Here is a 6,855-nt window from a genome sequence, read left to right as displayed (position 1 = left end):
TGGGTCGCAAGAGTTTATCTGCATCTACGCCTATATAGTAGTAAATACTCTGCAAGCGACTGTACGGTGCATGGCGAACAGTACGATCAACCACCATTAGTCTTTTCTGTTCCTGTTCCATTCGCAAAACGACTGGCTATAGCCCTCCGTGCGAGCCCTAGTTTCTCTCATCTTATCTTCGTTTTCCTTACGCGAAATATATGTTGGCGGCAGCAGAAATGATCTGCAGTCGGCCTCAAAGGTCGGTTCTCTAAATTCCTGCAATAGTGCCTCACAAAATGAGCGTCGTCTTCTCTCCATCGATTCCCATTTGAATTGACGAAGCATCTTCGTAATACTTGCGTGCTGATCGAAACTACCAGTGCCGGCCGTTGTGGCCGAGCGGTTCTAGGCGCTTCAGTCCGGAACCGCGCTGCTGCTACGGTCGCAGATTCGAATCCTGCCTCGGGCATGGATGTGTGTGATGTCCTTAGGTTTGTTAGGTTTAAGTAGCTCTAAGTTCTAGGGGACTGATGACCTCAGATGTTAAGTCCCATAGTGCGTAGAGCCATTTGAACCATTTGAAACTACCAGTAACAAATCTCACAGCATGCATCTGAAATGCTTCGATGTCTTCCTTTAATCAGACGTGGTGGGGACCGAGTAGTACTCAAGAATGGATCGCACTAGCGTTCCACGGGCCGTCCCCTTCACAGATGGGCAACACATCCCCAAAATTCTCCCAATAAAAACAAGTCGAACATTTGCCTTCGTTACAACAAACCCGACGTGCTCATTCCATTTCTCATCGTTTTGCAATGTTACGGTAGATATTTAAACGTGACCGCGTCAAGCAACACACTACTAATGCTGAATTCTAAAGTCTTCCTGCTCATCCACGTTAACTTACATTTTTCTGCATTTAGAGCAGGCTGCCGTTAAATCCCACCAACTAGAAATTCTGCCAGGTCATTTTGTATCCCCCTACAATCACTCAACAACGACACTTTTCTATATACCACAGTGTCATCAGCGAACAGCTGTAACGTATTTTACGGACTATAAGACACACTTTTTGCTTCGACAAATTGCCTCCAAAATTCAGTTGCGTCTTATACTAGAAATTTATATAATAATGTCCAGCGTTTGATTTAAAATTCCCGCCAGTCTCAAAAACTACCATATATTGGATACCGCGGGAAACCGGTCTCTATCTGGGAGCATTGGATTCAAGTGGCAACAGCAGTGCACCGATTTGACGAACATGAGCTGCGAGCATTTGCGAGGGCAGTTCAATAAGTAATGCAATACATTTTTTTTCTGAAACAGGGGTTGTTTTATTCAGCATTGAAATACACCAGGTTATTCCCCAATCTTTTAGCTACACAACACTATTTTTCAACGTAATCTCCATTCAATGCTACAGCCTTACGCCACCTTGAAATGAGGGCCTGTATGCCTGCACGGTACCATTCCACTGGTCGATGTCGGAGCCAACGTCGTACTGCATCAATAACTTCTTCATCATCCGCGTAGTGCCTCCCACGGATTGCGTCCTTCGTTGGGCCAAACATATGGAAATCCGACGGTGCGAGATCGGGGCTGTAGGGTGCATGAGGAAGAACAGTCCACTGAAGTTTTGTGAGCTCCTCTCGGGTGCGAAGACTTGTGTGAGGTCTTGCGTTGTCATGAAGAAGGAGAAGTTCGTTCAGATTTTTGTGCCTACGAACACGCTGAAGTCGTTTCTTCAATTTCTGAAGAGTAGCACAATACACTTCAGAGTTGATCGTTTGACCATGGGGAAGGACATCGAACAGAATAACACCTTCAGCGTCCCAGAAGACTGTAACCATGACTTTACCGGCTGAGGGTATGGCTTTAAACTCTTTCTTGGTAGGGGAGTGGGTGTGGCGCCACTCCATTGATTGCCGTTTTGTTTCAGGTTCGAAGTGATGAACCCATGTTTCATCGCCTGTAACAATCTTTGACAAGAAATTGTCACCCTCAGCCACATGACGAGCAAGCAATTCCGCACAGATGGTTCTCCTTTGACAACGAGGGACCCAGCGGGAACAAACCTTTGAATATCCCAACTGGTGAACAATTGTGACAGCACTACCAACAGAGATGTCAAGTTGAGCACTGAGTTGTTTGATGGTGATCCGTCGATCATCTCGAACGAGTGTGTTCGCACGCTCCGCCATTGCAGGAGTCACAGCTGTGCAAGGCCGGCCCGCACGCGGGAGATCAGACAGTCTTGCTTGACCTTGCGGCGATGATGACACACGCTTTGCCCAACGACTCACCGTGCTTTTGTCCACTGCCAGATCACCGTAGACATTCTGCAAGCGCCTATGAATATCTGAGATGCCCTGGTTTTCCGCCAAAAGAAACTCGATCACTGCCCGTTGTTTGCAACGCACATCCGTTACAGACGCCATTTTAACAGCTCCGTACAGCGCTGCCACCTGTCGGAAGTCAATGAAACTATACGAGACGAAGCGGGAATGTTTGAAAATATTCCACAAGAAATTTACGGTTTTGTCAAACAAAATTGGCCGAGAAAAAAAATGTGTTGCATTACTTATTGAACTGCCCTCGTACAAGCTTGCTAACACTGTCTCCCTCCTGCCCGGCCATCACAAACCAAGAACACTGTCTAGCCTATGACGCGTCATTGAAGTCTACGGTGCCAGTGAACTTGAATTGAAACTGACTTGTGTTATAGGTAAAAGTAAAATATTTTTCTTAGTAGTTAATTTCGTAATGGAAAAAAAATAAAAGGTATCAATAAGATATGGATGTAAATTGAAAGTAATAGCGTACTCAAAGACATGGAAGCAGAGCGGCTGAGCACCATTTCGGCCCTCCATACACAGAAAAAGCCAGTCGCGATTGGTGAGCTCGTAAAGAAGAACTAAAAAAAAGAGGAAGACTAAATGTGCAGATAAATGACTGAATGCAAAATAGAAACTAGAAGACGACCTGTTGAACTGGATTCAAGGACTCCGACAAAATGGCATTGGGATTAATACAAAAATGATTCAAATACACGCTCGTAAGCTAGCGCTGAAGTGGAGCAACAGATATATGAAGCGTCATGGACTTAGCTTGCGAACCAAAACCAAAATATCTCAGAAAACGCCACAAAAATATGAAGAGAAAATATTATCTTTCGGTCGCTTTATTATTCAACATCGAAAAAAAAAGAACAGTGTGGAACTAAGCCAAATAACGAATATGGAGGAAGCTCTCCTGACATTTGATGTGCCGAGTAACAGAACTGTTTCCATGAAAGGTGCTAATGTTGTGACTATAAAAACAAGTGGAGATGAAAGAATGCGCTGGTCATATATTCAAGCGCAAAACAATGCCAAAAACTTCTGAAATACCGCCACGTGTTGTTCACGTTCAGGACAAATTATGGATTAAGAGAGTATGGGAGAGACGGAAAGGTGCTTTATTGAAGAAGAGTTCCCTTCTTGTACTAGATCAGTTTAGTTGTCATTTGAAAAGTTCTGTGAAAGAGAAACTGAGACAAGGAAATACGCAGCTTCTTGTTATTCCGGGAGCACTTACTCCACAACTGCAATCTCTTGATGTCTCGATAAATAAACCATTTAGTGTGTATATGAGAGAGGACTGGAACAATGGATGATGGATGACACCCAACTTGAGTTCACGCCGAAGGGAGCCTTAAAACGACCTACAGTCAATCAAGTGTGTCAGTGGATAGAACAGTCGTGGTCTACGGTGAGAGAAGACATTATTGTTAAATCTTTCAAGAAGCGCGGCATATGTAACGCTCTCAATGTCAGTGAAGACCATCTTATATAAGAAGAGGACAACGATGACGACGAAGAGGAGCAACAAGAAGAAAGTTCAGATGACGTTTTCAGAGATTTTAAAGGTCAAATGGTTCAAATGGTTCTGAGCACTATGGGACTCAACTGCTGAGGTCATTAGTCCCCTAGAACTTAGAACTAGTTAAACCTAACTAACCTAAGGACATCACAAACATCCATGCCCGAGGCAGGATTCGAACCTGCGACCGTAGCGGTCTTGCAGTTCCAGACTGCAGCGCCTTTAACCGCACGGCCACTTCGGCCGGCTTTTTAAAGGTCAGTTCCATATTATGAATTAAGATTGTTTTACTCTGGATTTGCACCCTAGCAATAAAAATGGTAAAAAACATTTTTTTTAAAAAATGCTTAAATATTAAGGTGCGGCTGATAATCCGTAGCGTCTTATAGTCCGTAAAATAAGAAAACTGCTGTTCATCTTGTCTGTTACCTCATTTATGTATACAAAGAATAAGAGTGGTCCTGTCACACATCCTGACGATCCAGGCTCTGATTAACACAGAGGGCAACGTGCTGGGCTCTGTTGTTTAAAAAAATTGTGATGCAGTCATATAACTGGAAGCCTAATTGTATGCTCGTACCTTCGCTAACAGTATGTAGTGGAGCACCATGTCAAATGCTTTACGGAAATGTAGGAATATGGAATCGCCTGTTCCCTTACATCCACGGTTATCAGGATATAATGTGAGAAGAAAAGGGCAATCTCCTTGGCAGACTGATTGTTCTTACCCAAGTGTTTACCAATGAACCAAGCTCTGTTACCTACTATACGGCTGAGCCTATGTGATCATTCCTTTTAATATCCCCACAAATTTTTACATGGAGGTCTTTGTACGAACTGACTGATTCCAACTGTGGTTCACTGATGTTGTAGTCACTGGGTATGTCGTTTCTGATTTTTGTGAAGTCTTCAATTACACCTCTCCGAACACTTAGAGCAAGTCATCATTCTTCGCACCTGCATGAAATGTATCGTGAACTGCCTCGATATTTGTTTTTTGTGTTTTATGAAGTCTACAATTATTCCTCTCTGAACATTAAGAGCATTCGAACCTGCGACCATAGCAGCAACGCGGGTCCGGACTGAAGCGACTAGAACCGCTCGGCCACAGTGGCCGGCAGCAGTGTGAAATTTATCCAGAGCTGACTGGATATTTATGTAATTTTTTTCATACAGTTCATCATTACAGATAACTGTATAATCCATAGCAAGAAAAGTTTGAGGTTACTATTAATGTTATCTCATCGAAGATAACTAGCTGTCTCCTCCCAACCAATATATTGTCAATCCAGTCACATATTTAATATGTTAATAAGATTTACTGTGGTACCGAGTAAAATGTTTTTAGGAACTTCCCTTCTCCAGAGGTTGTTCTAGCACGAAGATTATTTTAAAGTGTGGTGGTGCCGTCGTACACTAAAGCAGTTTTGTTTATTTACCTTCGCAAAACCGGGGACACATTTAGAGACTGACATCATTTGACAAGAACTGCATAATTTTAAGGTCATAGCAAAATTCAGTGGCGACTCGCTTAATACGATCAACAAATCACCGAGCGAGGTGGCGCAGAGGTTAGCGCCTTGGAGTCGCATTCGGGAGGAGAACGGTTCAAACCCGCATTGCGCAATCCTGATTTATGTTTGCCGTGATTTCCCTAAATCGCATCAGGCAAATGCTGGGGTGTTCCTTTGAATGGGCAAGGCCGACCTCCTTCCCCATCCTTCCTTAATCCGATGGCACTGGCGACCTCGCTGTTTGGTCCCCTCCCCCGAATCAACCAATCAACAAATCGACCTTAAACCAGATAACCCTAACGTCCTTCTGGAAGGACGACGTAACTCACTGTTGAAATTATTTACTTTTGCGTATAACGCATTGTTGTAACGGACTGTGACGCATTGTTATATGAAGTAGGCAGAGTCAGTTGCGCGCTGCGACAGTCTGTTTGGCGCTGTCGTTTATAGTGAGTGAGAAACTGTGTCTTGAAAATAGGGCCGATTTTACCATGGACGAACTGACTGACCTTGTCATCGATGGGTATATATATTTTCTTTCATATTGCGTCAATAATTTTGAAACTTGTCATATAATATCTTAAAGAATTAACCTATATTATTTATATGCTCATATTACGATTGAAAGTTTTCGTCAGTTGTAATTCAATAATGTTTCCAACCGTCCTTCCAGAAGGACGTCAGGGTAATGTGTTGTCATTTTGTATTCACAGAAAACGATGTACACTTATGGAACTTTTGGACATGTTAGAATCAAAAGATGAGGAAACACCTAATACTGGTGTGAATGTAACATTACACCCTCCTCTAAATTCAACTGATGACATAACAGATGAAGATTCGGGTGCTGAAGAAAATCCAAGTGTAGATAAATTACCAGCAAGTCAGCTCAATGCTACTGCGTTACATGACCTAGAAGAGAGGGGCGTGGAAGCAACAGGAACGTAAGAGGAAACAGTGTTGAGAATTGTACTCTATCATTTGTAGATAAAATGATAAAACAAAATAGATGATCATATGAAATTTGTTCTGACTCAGCATCCGGGATTTCCACTGTACGTTGGAATGACAACAATGTTGTTACTGTAGCCACCAACTTTGAAAGAGTGCGACCACTACGCTCTGTATCAAGATTTACCAGGGAACAAAAAAAAAGCATTAGCATGCTTCAACCTAACTTGGGAGGCATAGATCGAACTGACCAAAATCAATCCCTATATAGATGCTCTATAAGAGAGAAAAAGTGGTATTTCCCGATCACTGCACATTTTATAGACATTGCAGAGCAAAATGCCTGGGATCTTTACAAGCACAACGAATAACCCATAGATCATCTGACATTTCGTCGTCGAATTGTCACTGCAATTCTTGAAAGTAACAAAAGAGTCACTACCAGCAGAGGATGTCTTAGAGGGCAAAACAAGATTCTAGATTTGATGGAAGAGAACATTATGTTGCTGAATTACCAACGGGCGAGATAACAAAAAAGAAGAAGCAA

This window comes from Schistocerca cancellata, chromosome 1, assembly GCF_023864275.1.
Source record: "Schistocerca cancellata isolate TAMUIC-IGC-003103 chromosome 1, iqSchCanc2.1, whole genome shotgun sequence".
Lineage (NCBI taxonomy): Eukaryota > Metazoa > Arthropoda > Insecta > Orthoptera > Acrididae > Schistocerca > Schistocerca cancellata.
This window is presented reverse-complemented; position numbering follows the sequence as displayed.